Source organism: Crocodylus siamensis, chromosome 9, assembly GCF_052110815.1.
Source record: "Crocodylus siamensis isolate JL-2025a chromosome 9, ASM5211081v1, whole genome shotgun sequence".
NCBI lineage: Eukaryota > Metazoa > Chordata > Crocodylia > Crocodylidae > Crocodylus > Crocodylus siamensis.
In genome coordinates, this window is record NC_143403.1 from 3,042,073 (window position 1) to 3,068,322 (window position 26,250).

Genomic DNA, 26,250 nt, shown 5'->3' on the forward strand with positions numbered 1-26,250 from the left:
GAAGTTACCTAGCTTCAGCTTCTGCCATTTGTTCTTATGGTGCCGCCTCCCGAACTAAAGAGCCTCAGAGATATGCTCCTGATGTAGATATTTATAGATCGTAACTAAGCCAGGTTTCTTGATAAGCTAATTAGATTGAAGTTCCTGTTAGAGCCAAACCTATGTCCTCTTTCAGTGGCAAACATTACTGGTGGTCAAGTTTAAGCACATAGGAAGGTCTGGCTGAACCAGGGTCCTAATGGGTCTAGGTAAATATAATTTTTAATTTTGGGTAAGGGGAGCTGCTACCTGGAAGTGTGCCTCGGTTGTTATGATATACAACTATTAAAAGTGCATGTTCCTGCAGTGATACAAGTTAATACATCACTGTAACATTATCCCTGAATAAAACAGTTAAAGTTGCAATGGTTTTGCTACACCGATGTGGCTACAGGAGAATGGCCGTGTCTACACGAGGTGCTTTACTGTGCAGTAGACTAATCTACTACGCAGTAAAGCATCACCATCTACACATGCAGGTGTTTACTGCGCAGTAAATTAGTCTATTGCATGGTATATTTACTACCTGCATGTGCAGTAGTAAATTTACTGCACAATAAAACCAAACAGCATTAACTGCATGTGTAGACAGGCCCAGCGCTGACATCATTATATTGTGGTATCACTTAATTTCAGTGCAATTCTTATTTTGCACACCTACACACACAGGTTCTTTTAGAAGAAAAGTTAACAAGCATCAACTATGTACTTGTCTCCTTAGGGGCATATTAAAAACGGCATGAGGCATCTTTGTAGGATGCACTGCAGATAACTGTTGTTACTATGTGTGCTCTATGGCTGTATAATGTATTGCACCATGTTAGCACCTCCCTTTTGCCCCACCCTCACTGGTTGAAAAGGGCACCTCAAAGCAAACTCTTCAGCTCTTCCCAGATACCCAGCCCATTCTGATTTCTATTTCTTTTGAAGCCTCTAGAAACGATTGATATTTTGGGCATATACCCACAGAGTAGTTTCCATTCCTTTTATCAGCTGCAAGTCAATGCCGGTCACCATGCCATAGCAACGATGTGAAATGACCAGAATAAGTTAGAATGAGCAATGGAAAGCAAATTTTTGAAGAAAATGGAATTGAGGAACATGCAATAGAAAAAAGAAAAGTCTCAGACTCACCAGGTTGAACTCAACTAAGACCAGCAGTGATTGAGCTCACATTAGAGAAATGGGTGACAACTCAACAGTTTCATTCCAGGTCTTGGTTGCTCTACAACTTTATCACAAGAGTCGCCACATGCCCATGGCGGGCCACAATCACAGACTCATCAGACAGGCCTGATGTATATTTGGTCTGGGATTATCAATAAGAACAAACCAAATGAGAGAGAAAAAAATAAATTCATTCCAAAACAAACAGGCACAACTCAACATTTGAGACCTAACAAATTAACTATGGAAAAAACATGAGAAGTGATATTTTAATAAAGCAGAAATGTCTGGTTTTGATTTTACAGATGTTAGAAATGTATACAATCTGGACTGAAACTGGGCTAATCTAAACCGTATACACCAACCACAATCTGGACTCTCTCTGAAACCCTCTGATTCAATTCACAGCTCGTTTTTCTAGTTAAAGTTGAGCATGCTTTAAATAAACCTGGGATGGGGGAAGGAGGATTTTGGTTGTGCGTAATGTAATTTGCTATTAAATAAGTCCTCACGTAAACTGCAATAAAATTCTTTTTATTGTAATTTGTAAAATTTGATTTTTCTTCTTAATAATTAAAAAGCTATTGCAATAAAGCATTTATTCTGAGCGTTAGCTCATTTGTTAGTATCTGATTTGCATCAGACTGGAACGGTTATATGAGCATGGAGTCACCATTACTGCATTTAAATGCAAAAACCAGTGTTGTGTGGGACATTACGTTTCTTCCTTCAGTCCATAAGAGACAGGGAAACTACAGTTCTGAGCACATGGCAGCACTCTAGCAAAATCAACCTTAAAATGGATTAACTAAGAGGATTTTCCGATCATACTGAACTCCTGCTACTCTGTTCATCCTTCCTCCAGTCCAGCACATGCTCCAATGCTGACTATAGACAGATGCTTACAAGGATTAGGTTTTTGCATGTTAATTTGTTACCAGGAAGGGGAAGGCTTGTGCAGTTGTTAGGGCACCAGCCTGAAGCTCCTAAGTGACTTGGGAAAGCGGCTTAATCTCTCTGGACATGCCTACATCTCATCAGCATCATGCTCTACCTACTTTTCCTGCTCTTCCAAACCCAGAAACGTACCAGCAAAAATACTCCTGCTTGGGCATAGCAGAGACCAGAGCCTCAAGAGCAGCCGCAAGGAGATGCGAGGAGCATCTTTGCTGCTGTATTTCTAGGTTTGGGGCGAGTGTGCTCAAGGCTGCCCCAGCTGTCATGCAGTACCATCACAGTATACACCTACCCTCTTTTTTCCTCAGGTCACCCTCTGAATAGCAATGGGATAATTATTCTTCCCTACCTAACAAGGTGTTGGGATGCTACAGTAAAGACGGTGAGGAGTTCGCATGCTACCACCATGGCAGTAAGCATCAGAGAGAAAGCGATGCCCTTTTGAGCCTGGGTTGCTTTTGCTAGAAGAAGAAATTTGCAGCATGTGCCAGTTATGTCTGTCTGATCCCATCCTGTTTAATTGCAAAGAATGTACACAAAGCCGCCTCTCTGAACACAACAGGAACAAGCAGGTGGAAGTTTCTTTGCTCCCAGTCCCAGCCAACATTTTGCCCAAAGAAAACTTTCATTCTCAGAAGGACAACACTAAAGTATCTACGGTCTTCTCTTGGCTCTTGCGGCTGCAGTGGTGGCCTTAGGGTTGTTGGGGCCTTGGGCAAAAGAGTCATTTGGGGGCCCTTAGAAGTACTCAGGTAAATATTAACCCACCACAGTTGTATCATGGATTTTTTTGATATTCTTTGGGGGAATTACATAAATAGTTAAGTGTTAAAATGCAAATAGTTTCATAGAAGTAGGGTCGGATGGGATCTGAGCAGATCATCTAGTCCGACCCCCTGCCCTTGGCAGGAATGAATACAGGGCTCTTACGTCCCTTACTAAGCTTAAGTTCAAAGGACCCCAGGTAGGTAGTTATCAAGCCTCCTTTTAAAGACCCCTAAGGTAGGAGCCAGCACCACTTCCCTTGGAAGCTGGTTCCAGACCTGGAATAGAGCCACTTCCTTGCAAAAACTTCACCCCCCCCAAAAAATGTTGCAAAATTTTGGGACCCGCTAAAGCATGGGGCCCTGGGTGGTTGCCCAGTTTGCCCTCCCCCAAGGCCGACATAGCTTTTACACGGACCTTCCGCATGGTCAGTGTTTTGGGAAAGGTCTTCAATTTTTTCAGCCACCTTACCATTAAGAAGCTTAATTGCTTCTTCCATTTAGAACGAAGGGTAGCTAGTACACCCTTCTGCTTTCACGAGACCAGTGACTATCAATCAAAGATGCACTTACTAGCAGCTACAAACAACTTCCAGCATAACGAGCAACGGTTTATGTAGACAGGTCGATAATAGGTAAAATTAGGCCAACAACAAGAATTCAATGTATAGCCCCAATGCTTGTGTGGGAAGAGAGAATTATTCTGGCACATGTCCACGAGGGGCCAGCGGGGGAGATTGTGCTTAGGGGCAACCAACACAGGTTCATCTGTGGCAGGTCCTGTCAGACCAACCTAGTGGCCTTCTATGACAAGGTCACCAAATCCTTGGATGCAGGGGTAGCAAGGCCTTCGACACTGTCTCTCACCCCATTCTCATTAAGAAACTGGGGGCTGTGGTGTAGACCCCCACACAGTCAGATGTGTCGCCAGCTGGCTGGAGGGCCGCACCCAGAGAGCGGTGGTGGACGGGTCATGTTCGACCTGGAAGGACGTGGGCAGGGGGGTCCCCCAGGGCTCGGTCCTCGGGCCCGCACTGTTCAACATCTTCATCAGTGACTTGGACTAGGGGGTAAAAAGCACCTGTTCAAATCTGCTGATGACACTAAGATGTGGGGGGATGTGGGCACGCTGGAAGGATGCAACAGGCTACAATCAGACCTAGACAGGTTACAGGGGTGGGCAGATGAGAACAGGATGGGATTCAACACCGACAAGTGCAAGGTGCTGCACCTGGGGAGGAAGAACCGGCACCATACCTACAGGCTGGGGAACTCCCCTCTTGTCAGGGCAGGGGCAGAAAAGGATCTTGGAGTCATCACTGACGCCAAGATGAACGTGGGCCGGCAGTGTGGGGACGCGGTCAGGAAGGCCAACCGTACCTTGTCGTGCATCCACAGATGCATCTCGAGCAGGTCCAGGGAGGTGATCCTCCCCCTCTGTGCGGCACTGGTCAGGCCGCAGCTGGAGTACTGCGTCCGGTTCTGGGCGCTGCACTTCAGGAGGGATGTGGACAGCATGGAGAGGGTCCAGAGGAGGCCACTCGCATGGTCAGGGGGCAGCAGGGCAGGCCCTACGAGGAGAGGCGACGGGACCTGAACCTGTTCGGCCTCCACAAGAGAAGGCTGAGGGGGATCTGGTGGCCTGTTACAAACTAGTCAGGGGGGGATCAGCAGGCATTGGGGGAGTCCGTGTTCCCCCGAGCACCGCCAGGAGTGACCAGGAATAACGGTCGCAAGCTGGCAGAGGGCAGGTTTAGGCTAGACATCAGGAGGTACGACTTCCCTGTCAGGGCGGCTAGGGTCTGGAACCAACTTCCAAGAGAAGTGGTGCAGGCTCCTACCCTGGGGGCCTTTAAGACAAGGTTTGACAATCATCTTGCCAGGGTCATCTGACCCCAGTATTTTCCCTGCCAATGCAGGGGGTCAGACTTGATCTGCTCAGGTCCCTTCCGACCCGACCTACTACGAAACTATGAAATCTCCTCTCACATCCCGCTCTGCTGAAGCTCATCAGGGCTCTGCGTAGGAATGGAGATTTCCCAGATGGATGGAGGCGGAGGCGAGATGCTAGTCCATTCCACTTACACTTTTCTTAGTTGACTTCACCACATTCTCCCTGAACATCAATCTTCAGCAGCTGGAGTAAACTCAAAGGGACTGCTTATTACAATCCCTCATCCAAATGTGTCACCCTTCCCAAAAATCAGGCAAATGCACCAAGCTTTGCAAAATGCCTAACTCAATATTTACTTTATTTTGCATATATTCTTCCAGCACGCAGGAGCTTAGATACATCCAGCCAGATACACTCTGCCTTAACGCATCTGAAAAGCACAGGTCTCCACTCTCCTATTTTTGTCAAAAAACTTGGACGCAGCCAACAAAATGTTTGTCATGGCAGTTTTCTGAGCCTTACTCCTAGGGCCCCAGGGGCAGAGGAAACTGTGTCTAGAGCCTCATCCCAGAGGCCAGCTGCGCCTTTCCTATAGTTCTTCATCTGGGCTAACTGTCCAGTGTCTAGATCTGGGACTGGTGAAGCTAGGTATACACCTTTCATCAGCAGCTGGGCAAACAGGGCTCAAATGGGAGGAAGAATCCTAATATGGATCAATGGCCACTAAGCTCGATCCTTTTTGAACAACAGGAGGAGACACATAGCCGATGGGGCAGATGCAGCACCCTCCAGCCATCAACCCTCAACTCTTTGCTGGGTAAAGATTGTGGTGTCCCACAGCCTGTGTCCTGCTACTACACACCACAGGTTTCTCATTGAACTATTTTGAGTGGACAATCTACTGGACTTTCCTCCCTCCCACTACTTCACCATCATCATCCACTAACCCTTCACCAAAAGACTCATGGAGAGACTTTTGTAGGCAGTGCCAACAGGCCTGAGAAGCCGGAAGCCGGTAGTCAACGATTTCCACACAAGCTGCCTAGGTGTGATGGTTGCACGACTCTCGGTCCTACTTAAGTGACCAGGCGGCCCTATTTATCAATTTAAGGAGGGCCTCATAAAAGTTGGGGGGAAAAGGCTCATTTCTCACCAACTCCTGGCTGGTTTCCCAAGATCAACAGGTCCTCCTTCTTAAGTGGGAGAAACGATCGCAAAAATGGACAGAAACCTACCGTCGGATGCTGGACCGTTTGTACACTACTTGACTTGCAGGAGAACCAAGCTTTTAGGAGAACTGCATTCATAGCAAAAGAGCTACATAGGTATCAAATAGATAACGCTGCCTTCTCCAAGACTAGACTCGCACCACCTTGGCTGACAGGAGGAGGGAACGTAGACACCAGCTTGGCACATTTTTAGACCCCTACGTATGGAAACCGATTTCCAGGAACAGTAGTAGTCACGCTCAAATACAAGCAACAGTCATTGGCTCTTAGAGCAATTTTTTCAACTACGTTCATAAGACAAAGTCCAGCTGGTAGAGTCCCAATATAGAACAACAGTTGTGGGATACTGCTATCTGTGCATTGCATCAATGTATAATCAAGGAATGCATCGCACCCAGCGGCCTCTTGCTCTTTTTCCCCCGCATAAATTGATATATAGACATTTTTATAATGCAGCCAGCCAAAAGCTGCTCTCACATTCCTAACATGTATCAGCATTTAAAAAAATTAAAAGATATATGATATTTCATTCTAAATAGGGCTATAAAGATCAACTATCCTGCAAGTTTATTTGCTAATTTATAACTAGGGGTGGAGATAAAGAGGCCAAGTTTGATTCAAAGAGGCATCCAAAAATTTGCCCATTATTCGTTATAAACTAGCAAACTCATAGGATAGCTGATCTTCACAAGACTCCTGGGATAGATTACCATCCATCTTTAAAACACAAGTGCTGAAACAAATCAGAAGGTTTTCCAAGGTTTCCTCTAACTTCAATTATACACCAGTGAACAATGGAATATTTCTGATGTTTTAAGTGGACTAGAAATGATCCATCTTACTAGGCAGAATGGGAAGTGACAGATACATGTTCGTAGGTCTTTAAAAAACTGGCAACGTGTCTTTGTTGCACAAACATAAAATAAGCTATTAACACCGAGTCTAGTGCTGCAGAAATCTGAGAAGATATTTGTCTGTTTAGTTACAGGCTCCAAAGCTGTAGTATCTCAGTGCCCCACGCATTAACGAATGTACCCTTAAAATGGTCCTCTGAAGCTATGGGAGAGTCATGCCCACGTTACAGACTGGGAACTAGGTCACTGTGAGAATAAATCATCCTTTCCAACATGTCTGTTATTCCTAATAAGCCACGAGACCTCAGTGACATGACTTGGGGTCTTGGGGTGCTCCCAAAGATGTATGCTAGACTGGGGGATGCCTACTGGTCCCCACTCTGCTGAATGGGTTTGGCCAGAGCGTACAATTTACCCCAGGCACTTTAGTGAAGTCACAGACAAACCAAAGGGTTTACAACAAGGAAGAACAAGTGATATCAAACAGAAAAAAACCATCAAATGCTTTGACACCAGAGTATGGCAAAGCGAAACTGAAAAAACCCTTACCCTACAGTCAGACTACCACCTCACTGTCTTAAAAATGTCCGTGAAAATCCCCTGCGATCACCCTCCTCTCCATCACAGCTAGGTCCCTCCAGCAGGGACCCCCAATCCCCCTCTCCTCTCCTCACCAGGAGCCCTCTCTAATGGTCACTGCCTCCACAACACTGCACGCAGCCTCGCCCACACTTACCTTCAGGGGAACCAGAAAATCCTCTACAGTATGTAATAGCATCATAGGAAATGAGGGTTGGGAGGGAGCTCAGGAGGTCCCATCTAGTCCAGCCCCCTGCTCCAAGCAGGGCCAGCCCCAGCTCCATCATCCCAGCCAGGGCTGCATCTACCCAGGTCTTCAACACCTCCAAGGATGGAGCGTCCACCACTTTTCTAGGTAACCTGCTCCAGTGCTTCACCACCCTCTTAGTGAGAAAGTTTTTTCCAAATATCCAACTAAACTTCCCCTGCTGCAACTTGAGCCCGTTGCTCCTTGTTCTGCCACCATGGAGAACAGCGGAAACTGAGATCCGCCGAGAAGAGTGGATCTGCCTGTGGCTCTCTGACACAAGCTATACTCATTAACTACTCAGACGTGTCTTTTCCATCATTGAGCAAAAAGCTGGGAAGATATGAAAAACAACCTTTGCTTTCTCAAACCACGCTCTCCCGCTGCGAACAGCATGAATTTTGACTATCACAACCATGAGGATTATGCAAGATAATTAAACGGTCAGACACAGGAGATGTAAAAAAAAATAAATCAAATTATTTTTCATTGAACTAAAGCAGATGCTTTCCATATAGTCAACTAACATGAAAAAAGAAGGGAACTTAAAAATGAGTTCAATGAAACACATCTTTTAAAATAGCAAACTATTTTACTTCACTTTTTCACTGCAGAAGCCTAAACGCTAAAGGCAATTTCCAGACACTGCTGGCAAACCTGGTATTTAAGACAAGAGCATCTGATGAAGTGAGCTCTCTCACGAAAGCTTATGGCATCTCCGATACAATTAGTTTATAAGGTGCGTCTCCACCCTGCCTTCTGCTGAGGGTCCTATGTAGAGCTGAAGAAATGCAGAAATCTCAAACTCTTGGTTCAGAGATGATACTGTTTATTAGACCAACTGAGACCTTGCAAAAAAATTATCTTTTTCGATGTAGATCTGGAAACGCATAGTTTTTATACGACAGAAACTCTACAGAATTACATCAGGACAGAAGACATCCCGAAGGGTTAACAAACGCAAAGCAGGTGCACGGCACCTCTTCCGCTCCTCTATCCAACTGATCCAACAAAGCTTGTTTAGCTGCACCTAATTGCTATCCCCGTGCTAGCTACCTACCCCGAGCCATGCAGTGCAGCTGCTGGAGTTGTGACGCACTGAATCTGCTGCAGCTTCGGGCCAGAAAAGTTCGTGTGTGAAAATATCCAAAGCGAACTTATTGTACGAAAGCCCGAAAAAGATGAAAGCAATGTGTGGCTCTCAGTGACAAGTGTTTCTTGTTTACCAAGACAGTTCCTGACTTTGCACAACTGGAAAGGATCTTATCGTCTCTCTGCTTCATCTCCTGTATGTACACGAGAGGGCAGTGTGCCGTAGGCTCAGCGGGGAAAGGAGCACAAATTAATCACCCGCTGCAAGTGAAAATTCTTGCATTAGCCCCAAACGATTAAAACTTCTCTCAAGAACTAACTGTACAGACAGAACAAAAGCTGCCGAGGAATTCAGCATCCCTGTGTTTTAGATTACATGCCACTCCAACGCTCAGCAGCTTAGATCTTTTCATCCCATTGCAAAACCAAACCCCTTCTCCACAATTCTCAATAGTCTCATTTTTCAGATATCACTGTATTGTGGCTGACTTCACATCAGACAGAAACGGGCTGTGTTGTTCTCACAAATATTTTGCTGTAGGGAAGAGGCATGCAAAAAAAAAAAAGGATTTAAAAATGTTTACAGAATTGCCGTACAGCGCTAAGGACTTCCAGAGGTTCAGAGATGTGGTTCAGTTTGCAAAAGCCATCCAAAGTCTGCATTCTTAAGCAGGCTGATCCAAACCTCTCTGGTCAGCAATATAAAGAGTTACAGGAGGGAGCAGCACCAGGGATGAGTTTGTAAATTGGTCATAAAACAGGTGTCAATAGTAAAGTTGTATTACTTGTCCAGCAAACGTGAAAAATTAGCCCTGAAGGGATTGCCCGAGAAGAACTGCAAAAGGGAAGGCAAGAAGCAGGAGGATGTAACCAAGTAGGAGGCACCCAGAGAGAATATATGTATACATGGCCTGAATCTAGCCTGAGTTACAACAGTTTAACTCCTATTTAACTCTTCTGATACACCACTTACCCTGTATTTTCCCTGCTCGAAATGATTTCTGACTCCAAACCAGCATCGCTTCGCTAGCTTTGATACGTTATCTGCCTTCCACTTGGTGCGTAAGCGGCACGTGCCTTGCCCCTCTTCCTTCAGCTCACCCAATTACCCTGGACTGCACCGCAGCAAAGCTTTTTATATTTAACCTGTCAAGTCCCATTTTCAGGCCTCATGCAACGGGTGTTGACAGCAGATGCATTCCTCATTCCACATTCCTTGTTGATTAGACTAAGAAGTTTGGCCTTTCCCCTTCAGGATTTTCACCTTCAACACCTTGAAATATAAGCGAGAGGAAATAACTCCCTGTTTGTTTGCTTTAAAAAAAACACACATGCAATTTTCTCAGGACAGGCACATGCTCCGCTGCAGATTCGGTATGAAGAGCTTCGTATGAGCATAGCTGTATGCACCTCCGCTCACCTTTTGCATCACAGCATTCAACATCCTAAAGGGGAAAAGCCACCCAACAGTCGTATCTGTCTAACCATCTTGTCCAGTTATCACATACTCCTTTCCCTTTCTCTATCCTACAGCAGCAAGACAGAGATGTGCAATGGTCACAGCATGAGACTGGGGATCAGGACTCGGGGTCTTGTCCTGACCCCCACGGACTAAAGCCCCAGTCTGGCACATCAATCTATTTGCATGGACTGCCCTGTTTGCAGAGACACCCAATAAACTAGATGACTGGGCGACCCAACATTTCTTTCTGAGCCTCAGACAGGCTTTTCTATAGGGGGGGGAAAAAACTTCAACAAAGCATTCATTCAGATAAGCAACTGGATGCAGGTGCCGCCTATTACGGTTAAATACGGATCATTCTAAATTATTTAGCCTGAAAACCACTTTTAACCCTATAAAGCCTTGAGCCTTAATACAGGCATAACCTCTAAGCTATATAAAAACCCTTTGTCCTTAAAACACCCTGCAAACTTCATGAACTTGTTCAGGGTTACAAATCAGTTCATCCATACATGCCACATATAGAGGGATATTCATGTCTCCCTTGCCAGTGCTTTAAAGCATATTACTATGGAGTCATTATATCATCATCTATATTTCACAAGATGTTTCAAACATCTGTTTAGATTTAAATGTAAAAGAAAAACACACATTAATCTGCTTCTCCCATAACCCGACACAGGAACAGATGAGCATCAGTGATTTCTAACTAATGATGAATGTCATAGCTCCATTTCAACTGACAATGCTAAGATATCACTTCCACCCCAACTGCAGCCAAGGAAAAACAGAAGTAAATCACACCCACCCTCCCACTTCCAATCCCTAGGTAGATGACTCCCAGTCCCCAACTCTCCTGGCCACAGGAGCAGCAGCCGCAAGAGTTTCATAACAACATTTATATATTATCTTTCATGCACGTTCCCAAAGGGACTCAAATGGGTAACAGATGAAATCATTTCACCTTCTTGCTTGAAGGCAGTCACCTCTGATCTGCAAGTCATTGAACAGCATACTGCTAATTAAGATAAGAAGTAAAACAACACCCTATTGAGTAATAGCTGCTGTAGGGAAACAAAATGGAATTAACCATCTGAACTTGGTTAAGACAGAGCAAGACCAACATCCTGCCTCTTGCAAACAAAATCGCTGATGTTTTCCATTTGCCCCCCCAGGCAGAAGCTCCATTTTGTACCTGATCTGAACAAGCATCACCTGACCCCCAACAGTGCTGCCCGTAGAAAGCATTCCTTGGAGGTCTAGCCAAATATTGACCACCTCTGACCGCGCGGAAATAAGAACAAGTAAGAGTAAAAAAAATGTAGGTCATATGAATGCAGGTCTTACGTGCACTTGGGGGAAAAAGGTTCTTTGGGTAAATCCGGTATTTTTTATTAGACCAGCTCAAATAGTTGGAAAAAAATTGTTCTTTGCAAGCTTTCGGGCACAAATGCCCTTCATCAGGCTGAGGAAGAGTCTGCAGATGGTCTGTGCTCTTCCTGGATGGAGCGGTAAAGCAGCCAGAGCCCAGTGTGTATGCAAGGATTTAAGAGTAAAAGAAAATGGGAAAAGTGGCTGCTTTACCGCTCCATCCAGGAGTCTAATAAAACATATTGGATTTACCCAAAGAACCTTGTCTGCGTATGTCCTTACACCAACACTGCCATAACCTACACTCCTGAAACTTGGGGGGGGGGGGGGGGGGAAGTTTTTCACATAAATCAAGAACAGAGTTGGATCACATCTAGTAGTCGAGTAAACCTGGATCACATGTAGGAAATATTATCTCTGTCCAAAAAACAGGCATGTTTAAAACAAAACATTTCTGCTATTCACTCTGAAGTGGCATCTGTCAGTTTAAAAACTGACCCCACTTAAAGAAAAAAAAAAATGTACTCAAAAGGTGAAGTAACTTCAAAATGCAACCAAACAGTTTATTGCACGTCAGATGTGTGCAACTCCAAATCAGAGGTGTTGGCATTTTTCTGTTAAAAAAAAAAATTATTCCCTTCTGAGTTTTATGAAAACTGATGGTTTTCTCTGAGTTCCTGGTTCAGCAACTGAACACCAACATTGCTACTCACCTTGCCTAGTCAAGAGCAGCCATGTAGATAAATTAAGGAGGAATGCGGTAAAAAACAGCGTTCACGACATAGCTCTACATTACACTCCATTCAACCAATCCTGCAGGTAGCTGTGCAACCTGCACTGCACAAAATACCTGGGACGAAACCTGAAGTGCAGGGACTGGACGTGTTACGTTCCTAACAATAATCTCCAATGACAGCAAAACTCAAATTTCTGTCAAGCTGGCAACAGACGTCTGCTTTAACGGCTTCCATTCTAAAACACAGGAAGAGACCAGACTGACTGAAGAAACGTCGCTGCTACACAAATAAGTCTTATCACCTCCTTTTAATTCAAAGAAACACCAGCCCACCCTGCGAGACTGCAACAGCATTTTCAAATCCAAAAATGCTCAGAGTTTAAGGCCTGAAGGGATCATCGGTTCATCGAGCCTGCACTTCTGCATCACACGGGGCACAGCCTCTCACCAAGTGCGCTGCGCCTGAACACTTGCGTTGAACTAATGCTTTAGGGCTGTTGGTTGTAGCCGTGTTGGTCTAGGGACACAGGCAGACGGGTCTTTGGGTAGATGTGATCTCTTTTGTTAAGCCAACTAAATAGTTGGAAACACTGTTCTTTGCAAGCTTTCGGGCACAAACGCTCTTCTTCAGGCTTAGGGAGAGCTTGTGCCTGACGAAGGGCATTTGTGCCCGAAAGCTGGCAAAGAACAATTTTGTCCAATGATTGAGTTGGTCTAATAAAAGAGATCGCATCTACCCAAAGAACCTCGCCTGCCTGTGTTTAATTAAAGCATCTCAGATGTTTGGGCTAAAACGTTTCAGTCGAGAAGTCTTCAATACATCAAGAGATGGCAATTCCACCATTTCTCTCTCACACCTCCTCCTTCTCAAAAAAATTATCCTCAGTTTCCGATTTCAATTTTTCGGGCTTCGGCTTCCAGCCATTAGTTCCTGTTATGCCTTTCTCCACAAACAAGAGTCTTTAGTACTGTCACGGGGCTGAACGGTCCTGAGCAGGCAGGGCCAGACACAGGCACGGGCGAACCAGACGGCTGTCCAGTGCCCAGACACAAAGGGGGCCCAAAAACAGTAATTTTTTCCCATTGTTCGATTATTGTTATCATTATCTCTGGCAAAAGGGGGCCTGATACTAAAAGTTTAGCAGGAGTCTAGGTACAGTGCTGTAAGCAGGCTGCACCCAAGAGATGCTCCTATGGCCCAGGGTGAGGCACCCCTGGACCGGTAACTCATGAAAAACTCCCAGCACATTGGGAAGATGTGCTTAGCAGCTGCCTACCTATTGGGGAGGAATTCTTCTATACTGTTAAAGTCCTCCTGTTTAAGTGGTGTTTGGCACAACGAACATGACAGAAGACACGCTCACGTGTGAGCAGTCCCATAAGAACGGCTGTGTTGGTTGCATAATTAGACCCATTGGCGACGTATAGGGGGTGCACACAGGTGCACGTGCACCCCCTGAGATTGGCCATGCACCCCCTGGAAGCGCCAGTGGAAGTGCCGGTTGTGCCACTGGTGGCTCCAGGCTCAGTGTTTGGCCGCTGGGGGACCCTCGAGCCCTCCTGATCGGCGATCTGGTGCCCCCCCAAACTCGGGAGGCACCAGTCACCCATGCTTAGACCAATGTTAAGGCAAAAATGAGGTATATGAACAAAAAGGACTTGACTAGCACATCCTTGTCGGACTCCCAAGAGGCAGTTTCATGCTATTCCATGAACTATAGCACTCATGGTTTCAATCAAGGCATCCTACCCCAAGGATTCATCCCCAAATCCACCTCACCTCAGTGCAGGGGCTGGGTTTGCTACAGTACCAAGTGTTTTCTCCCAAGTCACCCCACCATCTTCTTTTGTTACGGTAAACCGGATTGAGCTACTTAAGTCTCTTGCTGTAATGCATTTTCTCCAGACATTGCCTCATTCCTTTTTAAAACCATTTATCCCTTTTAAAACCAGCACCATATGCAGTCAGTGTGTCTATAATGTTGCATGCAGTGGTAAAACCATCTCTATACCCCTTTTTTCCTTGGCCCAAAGATCACATTAGCTTTTTTCCCCCCATAGCCTGACTCTGAGAGCTCACGGTCGGTTGCTCGCTCATTGTGCTCCCCGAATACTTTCCAGAGCGGCTCCTTTCCAGGATACAATCTACCACTCATTATACCTGGCCTGTCATCCTGAGTCCTAGGTATATAACTTCGGATGTTACAGCACGCATCATTCAAATGAGCCCAATTGCCCATATGATCCAAATCACTCCGTCATGGATCCACAGGCAGAAACACTTTAGACGATGTTCGGAGTCCCGTGAAGGTTGTTTTGGGGGGAGAGGCTGTGTGCAACCTTTCGGAGGCTATGACCATTGGAAGGGGCTCTGGGTGAGGAGAAGGAGGATGGAGGTCCCTGGTGGAGGTATGACTGAGGGGAGGGTGACTCTGGGGATATCTTCACAGACATATGAGGACTAGGTGGTGGTCTCAATGTGATTTTCAAGCAAATTAATAACCTGGGCATACCGGTTCCACAGAGTACAGGACCAATAGGGTTATACAAACCCAGGATCTACCTCTGGGATCACCCTGACACTGCAGAGTTTTGTCACACACTCCAAAGACCTTTGTCATTAATGCCTTCCTCATTATTGCCTCCTCTGGTAATCTTTGACTCGCATGCAAATTTTAATAACAGGGATGTTATATTTAATCCCAGGTCGTTGAGCCTGGTACCGATTTCTGCAGAATCCCACTAGAAGCATCCCCATTCGATGATAACTCCTTAAGGACAATACTTCTTCAGATCGATCAGGCAGCTAAGCTAAACTCTTACCTCATATAACACAGCTCTATCAGCCTTGTATAGCACTACTTTTCTAATCAGCATGTTGTGTGACACCAAGCCAAAAGCAATCCGGACTCATGGTAGAGGTGATATCTTTTATTAGACCAGCTAGATTTTTGCAAAAACAAAAAATTTGTTTTTAATTGCAAGCTTTTGGGCACAAACATCCTTCATCAGGTCTGATAAGGGGTGGTTGTGCAATTAAAGAATATTTTTTTAAAAAAATCTAGTTGGTCTAATCAAAGTATCACCTCTACCACGTGTCCAGATTGCTTTTGCCTCTAGACCAATACAGCTACAACCTGGATCCCAGATACTAAGTCAAATGCATTTCAAAAGCCTGAATATATTACACCTGCAAGGATCCCTTCAGAAGCCAACTGTAATGTCACAAACAATGAAATCAGTTTTGCTTGACAAGACCTATTTTCTACAAAGCCACGTGTGCACAAACAAGGCAACCATCTGTGAAGCTAAAATAATTTGGTGGTACTCTATTCCTTGCTATAGGAAAACTCTTCTGGAGGAACTGGGCAACCAATCAGAGAGGATAGCTTACTGCTTTGTTAATTAGGTGTTTGGTAAGCATGTTCTACAGAGGAAACAGTGGTGGTCTCCAGATCCCAAAGGCAACAGCCGTTCATCTAGTACTTTGCAAATACAAAAGGGAAACAGGAAGAAGAGGAGTCTCGAGTGCAGGGCACTCGAAGCTAAGGGTTTGGTAGGTCCCAAGAGAGGATAATCACTCACTAAGGGTCTTGCAGAACTGCAGCCATGACAGGTAATTGCTTCAAGAACGCTTAAAATTGAAAGGTAAATAACATTATTTTGGCATTTCTCTTCTGCGGATCAAAGACTGCTCTGTTGATTTATCCAAAGGAATCAGCTCATAGTTCCAGTCAGAGTCACCCATCAGCAGATTAATTTTTTAATTAATTTCTTCATCATTTGTCTCCGACGAAATGCCAGTGCACACAAGCCGTAGCTGCTACAGACACAAAACTAGTTGCAACAAGCCCGTGATACCCCCTGCCAACCAATTAGTCACTCAAGCCACATGCTTTTATTTCTGTCCCAGACTTGATGATCAAAAGCTCGAAAATTTGGGGAGACTCCCCAGCTTCTCCTGCTTGCCAGCTGCCCACAGACATTTGTTAACATTCAACAAGTCTGGTGAGTAAGAGAAACGGTACTCAAAAATGGCCGTGCGAGCCCTTTCGATGTGGATTCTCTTGTGCATATTTATTCGCACAAGTATGTGCTGCACACTGTTCCTTTCCCACACAATGTTCCTGCCAATGCAGTCTTGCTCATCTCATGTGGTTGGGGAATAAGCATTTGAAAACACTAGTAGAGCAGATCAGCAGATTCTCTGCAGAAGGCTATTTGCTGAGATGGAAACTCGCCCCTTCCCAGAGCTTGAGGCAGTTGCATCACGAAGTCCCACGTTTAAGTGATAGACAGCTCTTGTGCTGACCCTTCTGCAAAAGGGCAAATTTCACTATGATGAGTTCCATTCTTTTGCTGCATTTTTATAGATATACTAAATTGAACATGTTAGACATAATGTAAAGTAATAAATATGAGGCAGGGAACATATGAAAGCTAATCACGTACATGGGTGAAGTACTTCCCCGTAGCTTAACTGTGGAGCCAGAACTTCACACGCCTCCCGAACGCTGCGGTCGCTTGAGAATGTGATGGAGCCCTGACTTTAATGTGATGAAAAGAAACGTAGGGTTCGGATGGCAAGTATTTTAAAGTATTTCAAACATGTCAGAAAGTCAGGATTTCTCAGGACATATGCGGGCCTTTTCCTCTTCTACACATTAGATCTATGATAAGAAACAGCTGGGAAGTCAAAAGAGCTCTTCACAGGAATAGGATTCTGCCTCTAGGGAGCAGCTTGTGATAACCAGAATTTACAGACAGAGACAGAGGGATATATATGGCTCAAACAAAAAGGGCAGCCTATATACTAAGGAAATAAGGATTCCTTTTTGCATAAACCAAGACCTGCAGAGCATTCACACCATCACGTTCACGCAGAATGACGCAATTCGCACTTCTGGTAGATCTTCCAGCTGCAGCAACCCTGCTGCTACTTTCTACTGACTTGAATGAAATGCTAGTAGGCATGCAGTGCCACAGGTGCATTCTCCCCGGGTATCGATGGCACAACTCAGGGACTGCTCCGCTATTAATTATATGGTACAATGGACAGAGTGCTGAACTGGGATACAGGGGACCTCTTTTTTGTTGCTGATTCAGACACGAGGGGCACACCTACACGTTTGTTAATGCGCATTATATTTAGTATCTCCACTGTGCAGTACTAAAAAAAAGTGCATTAGCCTTTTTAATGTGCATTAAAATAGGCTAATGAGCATTAAAGTGCGCCCCAGCTAGCTTCATTGCTCTGCACCTCAGCTTCCACATTCATTACAAGGGAATGATTATAGTCATCCTACCCTGTAAAAACATTTTGAGACTTACGGACAGCATTGCCACGCCCAAACTCAATTTAAAAAAAACAAAAACAAACTCTTATGTCTCACTAATTTCTTTTCAACTAACATTTCTCAAACAATCACTCAGTCTCACAAATTAAAAAAAAAAAGAAAAGCAGCATTATCAAGCAATCTCCAAAGGAAAGAAACCCTGGCAATTTCTAATACAACAGCAGCAATTAGAAGTAAAAGTAACTCCATGGTCATTTTTCTCCAGATCACGATAAATGGGAGCAAGCCGTTTAATTACCAAGATCAAAACAAAACACAACACGTGGAAGGTTTCAGTTCTGTGCCTCTTTCGTACACTGTTGTACGTTATACATGTTTGGGTGCAACAGCTTTATGCCTGCAGTTGCCGTATGACAGGACAGATCAATTGGTCTGCTCAATGCAAATAAAGAGCTTGGAACATGAGATAAATACCATGGGCTTCATTTTCTCATGCACACAGAGGCAACGGCGAAGCACAATAACCATTAAAGTTAATGGTCATTGTTGCCTTTGCATCTAACTCAAGGTCAGGAGTAAGACGAGGGAACTTGATAATGCTACAAGGAGGTGAGTGGAAGCCGATTCAGAGTTTGCATGCTAATATTTATAAAACAGGAGGTGCAATACCTGGGTCAGCGCTTTGAAAGACGACTTCCTTCAGGACAGAACTAGCACACGGAGTCAATAACCTGCCCAACACTGGAAAATAAGAGAAGAAGAAATTATGGCTGACATTTTTTACAGAACTTGAAATAAAAAACCTCCCCCTAAACTTTCTATTGAACAGCTAGATAGCACCCTGATTCACTATTTTTTCTAAATAAGAGACTACTGCATCATTTGACACACGCAAACAAATACTCAGATGCTAAAGCAGGAAATTTAAGACTGAGTATGCATGCATATCTCATCATCATATATTAGTGATTCATGTTACAAGCAGCAGCCTGTTTTGTATCAAATCCCAACCCCTTTCTAAAAATGTGGCCTGCACACAAAATGTTATGCTCACAAAAGCACTGGCAATTTACATACACATGAACTTATATTTATCAACAGAGAGACTAATTGATCACATTTTGGCTGCCCTTCGTTCTAATTGTTCACAGGCCCGCACATCTGCTATGTTCAACCAATACATGCTGAAAAAACCAGCTAGAATTATTATACTTTTTACCAGATTAATATCAGAAAACACCAACCAGAGATTAAAATAAGCATTCATAATTATAGAAGTTTGAGTCTCATATACTCTATGGTCCCTCGACACGCTTTGGAACTAGCAATCTACATCAAATTGGATATATTTGCATTTTATCCCATTTTACCAAAGCAGCATAAAGTGCAACTAAATGCACAATCTGGATTTTTAATCCAAATTATCTCCTCACATTTTAGATATTCCCTTGCAACTATTTTCATGTCTCTAAAAATAGTTCTTCAAAACATCAGCTTTTCCCAGCCAGGCCATGGTCCCAGGGAGGGGCCCAGGATTTCCATCACGCAGGTTGCTTGATGCAGAAATGCTTTGAAAGCCAGTGTAGCCAACGCTTAAAATATTCAATACATTTCTTAAAGTCCCATAGTAGAATTGCAAGGATGGTAAGACTTCCAGGGTCATCTAATCTAACGCCCTGCAGAGATGCAGAATTCATTGTTGCTAAACCATCCCAGACAAGTGCCCTTTCAGCCCCTCCGAAAACCTCCAAAGTCTCAGAAACCAAAAGCAAATAATATGCCAGATTCAGTTATTAAAAAAAAAAAAAAAAAGAAATAACTCATGATTTTTAGCACCTGATTCAGGATTTTGCAGATCTCGGGTCTGGCAATTCTGCAAATCCTTTTGACTCATAACATTTGCAAGGGGAATCCCCAACTGGCCCCTACTCCCCACCCTCCCGCGAGCGCCGCTGCAAAGGAGAGATGCCAGGTTTTATAAGACGTCTGGAGCAAAACGTGACTTCCCATTCATTTCATTCTGACCATCTGAGAGATGTATTTGTCAGTGTATCTATGGAAAGAAAAGGTTATTGCACAATAGACAACATGAAACCTTCTGCTAAAATATGGCAAATGTTTTTGAAATCATACAAAGAATGCTTAAAGATAAATATTTATGGGTTGTGATGAACTGCAGCACTGTGTTAATGAAATCAAGACTTAAGACATGCACTTGGACTCTCCTTTATGCAAAATGAATAAGACTTCGCTGTAAATATTACTATTCAAAGAAACATTTTATATACCGCTTTGATGGCAGAGAGAAAGCATGTGGTGAGTCCAATACAAGCAGTTCAACCTTGAGTACCTCTTGGCTGGTTGCAATAAAAAACAAAACAAAACAAAAAAAATCACGCTAACTCTTTCTAGTTGTATTTTCTTCACCATGACACCACTGCACGGACAGTGACGGGGTACAAATAAACGCCTGGCCTGAGGTTGACACAGGTGAATAGTTCTCAGCTGCCCTTTCACCAAATGCTCACAAGTAGGACTATGTATTGACTGCTAGAGGTGCATAAGATGGTGGGGACCAGGGAAAATACTATTGGGAAACTTGGAGGATACACTCACAGTTTTACGGGGTTTGAGAAGGGAGAGCCCGCTCCCGGCCATCTGTGTGGCTTGCTTCCCTGGAACCAAGCTTTCAATGACGAATGCAATATTTTATTCTTTTTCAAGCTCAAGGATGGGCAAGGCCAGAAGCATTAAGCAACCTAATTCATCAATGGTCCAGGAGCACTCTTGAGATTCTCACAGGAAGAAGGTGTCATAGGTGCAAAGCAGCATCAAGTCCAGTCTCAGCTCATTTCCAAAAAGTCCTCCTAGATTCATAGGCTGGACTCCTTCCCCAGACGCCCTGCAATTCCTATCCAGTAAAATGATATTCCAGAAATTCATTATAAATGCCTTTCGCATTAAATTATATTCCCGCAGCAAAAATAAAGCAGATAAGAAGTGACTGCCTGTTTGTATTATGATCATAGTCTAACATATCTGCACTTCAAAGAGAAGAGACAGAAATACTTCCCATCGTAGAGCAACGCAACAGCACCCCAACCTGCTGTGACTTTTAAAGCTGTCTGATCATCAACTACTACCATGAAACATGTGTAAATTAATGGGCTGCTGAACTATTCTGAAATAGCTGATAAGCCTCTTAAAACCCGACCTTCTAAACCCCTGGAAAAAAAATCCAAAAACATATGGTAGCAAATTTGGACACAATGGTTTTAAGGAGAAATAAAAGCCCTCGATGGAATACACATCCTCTAAATCCATTTTGTGAACAGATGAAGCCACATTGTAGTCAAATCTCCACCTAAACAACTAAAGTGAAATCTAGGTCAGCGTCCTCTCGCAGCGTCCCGTCCAAAGGGGTTTTTGACTAATGCGGTGTTTTATATAGGAACTGGCAGCCGAAGCCTTTCGCAACCCAATACTCTCTCGAAGGCTGGACAGCCACAAAAAAAAATAAAATAATAAAAAATAAATCAGGCTCTGAAAGGCCTTTTCAAGTGTTTGGAAAAACAAGACTGGTTTTACCCTTATAAAAAGAGAAAAAGAAATATTGCTGCCTGGCTTAGTAATAACACAGCTCTAATATAGCACTTTTCATTTACGTAGTTTAAGGCACTTTAACAGGAGATGCCATTAGCTCTGTCGTACAAAGGTGGAAACCAAGGCAAGGGACGAGAATGGGCCCAAGATCTTATTTGCACACAGCAGATCAATGGCACCGCGGAGAACAGGGCAGTGCCTTATTTGCGGATCAGCACTGCGACCTTAGACGCTGCAATAGTGCTGCCAACGACACCTACGTTACAACAAAATATTTTTATGAAAGTGGCTGACAGAGGTATTTTTCAGTGATGCCAGGGTTTTTGGTATCTTTAAAGGCGGCTCTTCTCCCCAGGTCTTTGGCATTGGGGGCTGAAGATGGGGTCTTCAACCTGGTTGCATTCTTGCTTGTTTTGACTGGACTGGGTTGAAATGTTTGGGACTCGACTCACTTTGCAAAACAAAGCTGTTCTGCTGAAACCAAAGTGTTTCGGGGCGATGTATCAGTGTCAGCAACGTGTGCGATGAAAAGCTCCTGAAGGCTAGGATGAACCATGCAGTCACTTCCAGGGAGACCCAAACTGAATATTTGACCTTTTCCGTCCAAAAACAGACATGCTGTCAGTTCCATTGGGCAAAATAGTGGGAAGGTTTTGGGGGGGGGTGGTTTTTTTTGTTCCATTGTGGAACAGAAACAGATTTTGGAAACTTTGAATTTGTTGTGAAATGGACCTTCAGTTCCTGGCCGACTCGACTTCACTGCACGCTGCTGAACCACTGATATGCTGAAACTGGAGGAGCCAAACACACTTCTTCTCAACCCCATGTCAAAATGATGGAGTATTTTGCAAATGTTATGTGTGTGGTTGAAGGGGGAGGAAGGGGCAGGTGCAGATTACATTAGCATCCTCCGCCGCATTTGGTAAGAAGGCATCCAGGCATCCATCGTCCCACCCTGAGCCAGAAACTTTACAAGTGAGCTGAGGAACTTGCAAGCAGAAAAGAGAAAAGGGAAAACACTTAGTGATATCCCTCCATCCCACAAACCCTGCTCAGATCCTGAGGCACCTAGCGAGCGTCCCAGCTTAATTACAAGGCTACGAGCCACAATCTCACTTCACAGTTTAGCCGGCATCTGAAAGAGATTTACTTTCAAGAGACTTCTGGGAAAGCGGCAGTCGGTGGAAAAGAAAAACGGTCCTGTCAACGGACTGGGATGCAAGAGAGCTGGCTTCATTTCCTAACTCCCTAACTCTGCCGCATACCCGACGTGACCTTTAGCAAGCCCCTCCACGTCTTGGTGAATTCCTCGCCTGTGTAAAGAGGAGACAGCACTAGTTTCCTTTCGGCATTAGTCTGTCTTGTTTATTAATTGGACAGGCTTGCTGGGGGGGCAGAAACTGTCTCTCGTTGCACGCACATACGGCTCTCAAGATGACAGAGCCGAGCCATGTCAGCCTTTCGGCAGCACAAACAATTAAATCACCGCTCCATGCTAGGACAAGACAAATATTTTCTGGTCATCGCTGGCAGTGTAAAGGGATTATTAACTCAAGCAGGTGTTTGAGAACGACAGCCAACTTTGCTTCATGTTGTATATTATTGAGTTGAGATGCGTTCATGCAGGGGAAAGCATGCAAAGCCTTCAGAAGGGGTGCATTCCCAACTCCAGCTCCACCATCGGATAGATCTGCTCCAAGGAGTGTCCAGAGGATACCAAAGCACTTCACTTTGTGCAGGGGAAATTTCACAACAGCAGAGAAAAGTGCCATGGGGCACAAAACCTGCATGAGCCTTTCATTACACCGGGTGACAGGCTATCGCCGGAGTTAGATAATCCTAGAAATCAGCCAAGCCTGCAATACTTGAATCTGGATTCGATGTGCTGCAGAGTTCAGGGCGGTCATGTCTGTGTTTGATTTGGAGCCATCCCGAGTTGACACTAGTCCACTTTAAAGCCCTTGGGCCAAATTAAAGTCTGGCTCAATCCATACTGCCTTACAAAAAATAAGGGTCAGTTGTGTCTTTTGACATACATGTTTCCATATCTGTGATTTCTTCAATTGGCTACCGAGACAAAGGACGCTGGGGCCAAGGGGGTTTCTTTGTGTGTGGAAGTGCTAAAGCGTAGCTGCAGGGAACAGGCTTCGACACGTGCAAATGTCCTGCCGCAAAGTCAGAAACACGGAGACTCCATAAAGCTTATTTAGCATCAAAAATTCAACTGGGACACGCCATAACATCAAAGTCGAGAGCCTGGGGAGCGTGCATAAACATATGCGTGCTTATCAAGGCAGCTTGTTTGCTACAGATAGGAAAAAATGACTAACCCCATGACTGAACACACATATTCCTGATTAAAGCTGGTTTAGGAATAAAACATTTCTTGACACATTAAGCTGCGTTTTGAATCTATGGATGCCTGGTGTTGCTCAATTTTCTGGCGTGAAAAAAAGGACTGGGTACCACCCAGGAACACAGCAGATGCTGGGATATGAGCTTCAGGAGATAGACTGGATGGAGAGAGATGAGGGGAGGGAATATATCACTAGAATCCAGGGCCTTGAAACATTTCTGTGCATCTTGCATGTCTATTTAGAGCATTTCTGTGCTGCTTCTTTATGCCTCGAGGAAGTTATTTATGCGGCCAAAACAACTAGCTAGTCTTACAGCTCCTCTCTGAAATCTTCATTGCATGAAGTTTGAAGCCTAAACAAACTTTTCCTTTGATATTCAGGCACTGTGAGACCTACGCATCCAGTATAATGGGTATACAGTTCTGTCAGTCCAGCCATGATGAGGTGTCTATGCTGCCAAATCACATGCTCCAGACTTGCACAGCTTTCCAATGGCCAGAAAGGCAGGCAGGCGGGCAGGCAGATAGATAGAGAGAGAGATAGAGAGAGAGATAGACCGAGAGGTAGATAGAGCTATGTTCCACTTGTGTGCAGAGCTTCGCTTTCTTGTAGCCAGGCCCCTTGTAAGCTCTTTGTGTACAGAGAAAGTCAGGGCTAACTAAGACAACCAAGACTGGCCTGGGACCCTGGGAGCATACACAGCCATACCCTTCACAAGACACGTTTGGTACCCCCTTCCCCAGTTGGAGAGATGTTAGCAGGTGTGAGTGTGCCAGAGGCGGTGCGACTGCCCAGCTTCAGGCCGGCTCACCTCCCTCCTCTACAGAGCAGATACCAGGGACACCCAATGATATTTAACTGCTTACAGGTTTAATTTTACTGTGTAGTATCTATAATCATATAACACACACACACACACACACACACTCCAACTCTTGTTGAACATAAACCCAGGCAATTTCAGCAGGGTACAGCAGACGAAGGCGCTATATCAGTGTAGGCCTTGCCCCTCTTTGGTCTTCCAGGTAGCGGGTGGTGCGCAGCCCCCACCCTCCGCAGGCTCTCCAGGGGGCTGGCAAGGGGCACGGGTTAAGCAGTAGGTGTTCAGACAAAACCCAGCAGGCATAGGTCACGAGTCCAAACATACATAAATGAAATTACATTGATAGGATTCAACGCATAAAAATAATAAACACCATGGAAGCAAACACGGAGTAAGGGGTGCTCTAGCAGGGGCCCGTAAGCAACTGCACCGCTAGCAGGCTAAATAAGGCAGCTCATAACCGCCTCATGATGCAACAAGAAGTAAGCAAGTTTACAGCGAAGGTGCCAACAATATGAAGGAACAAAGACAACCAATAGTACAGCAATTGCGCCCAAAAGAAGGAGCGATACCAGGGGAAAGAGCAGGTTGCCATACAGACACACTGTCTCCCTCCTGTAGGCTATATGACTAGCCTGGCCCAGTGACCGCAAAGCCGGGGGCCCTCCTCCCCTCTGGCAATCCTCCTCTCCTCCCCTCCTTGGCACTGCAATCCCCTTTTTGGGTAACTCACGACTCCTGGCAGTTCTGGTGGGCTTGGCTCATCTCTATCTCTCCGTGGGTTTGGCTGCAGGGCCTCCCCCCTCGCTGGGATGGTTGCTTTGTCCTCTGTAGCTTGCCGCAAGAAGGCCTGAGCTGACTCACGCAGCTATTCTGGCCCCATGCACCGAGGGGGTCCTGCCTCCCGCAGGGATGGAGACCCACACTGCCTCGTGCAACCGTGGGGTCCCTTCAGCGCCATCTGGGCCCCGTGCACTGCTCTGTGCACCGAGGGGGTCCTGCCTCTCGCAGGGATGGAGACCCACGCTGCCTCGTGCAACCGTGGGGTCCCTCCAGCGCCATCCGGGCCCCGTGCACTGCTCTGTGCACCGAGGGGGTCCTGCCTCCCGCAGGGATGGAGACCCACACTGCCTCGTGCAACCGTGGGGTCCCTTCAGCGCCATCCGGGCCCCATGCACTGCTCTGTGCACCGAGGGGGTCCTGCCTCTCGCAGGGATGGAGACCCACGCTGCCTCGTGCAACCGTGGGGTCCCTCCAGCGCCATCCGGGCCCCGTGCACTGCTCTGTGCACCGAGGGGGTCCTGCCTCTCGCAGGGATGGAGACCCATGCTGCCTCGTGCAACCGTGGGGTCCCTCCAGCGCCATCCGGGCCCCATGCACTGCTCTGTGCACCGAGGGGGTCCTGCCTCTCGCAGGGATGGAGACCCACGCTGCCTCGTGCAACCGTGGGGTCCCTCCAGCGCCATCCGGGCCCCGTGCACTGCTCTGTGCACCGAGGGGGTCCTGCCTCTCGCAGGGATGGAGACCCACGCTGCCTCGTGCAACCGTGGGGTCCCTCCAGCGCCATCCGGGCCCCATGCACTGCTCTGTGCACCGAGGGGGTCCTGCCTCTCGCAGGGATGGAGACCCACGCTGCCTCGTGCAACCGTGGGGTCCCTCCAGCGCCATCCGGGCCCCGTGCACTGCTCTGTGCACCGAGGGGGTCCTGCCTCCCGCAGGGATGGAGACCCACACTGCCTCGTGCAACCGTGGGGTCCCTTCAGCGCCATCCGGGCCCCA

The 26,250-nt window shown here is 45.7% G+C and overlaps 1 protein-coding gene across 1 annotated transcript in view; it reads right to left on the reverse strand.

The window, feature by feature from the left end:
• Positions 1-26,250, reverse strand: part of ZNF469 (zinc finger protein 469) — a 361,499-nt gene that overhangs the window by 288,488 nt on the left and 46,761 nt on the right. Inside the window, exon 3 of the mRNA XM_090063861.1 lies at positions 18,358-18,429. The gene's annotated coding sequence lies outside the window, so the exon portion shown is untranslated. The remainder of the gene's footprint in view (positions 1-18,357; positions 18,430-26,250) is intronic.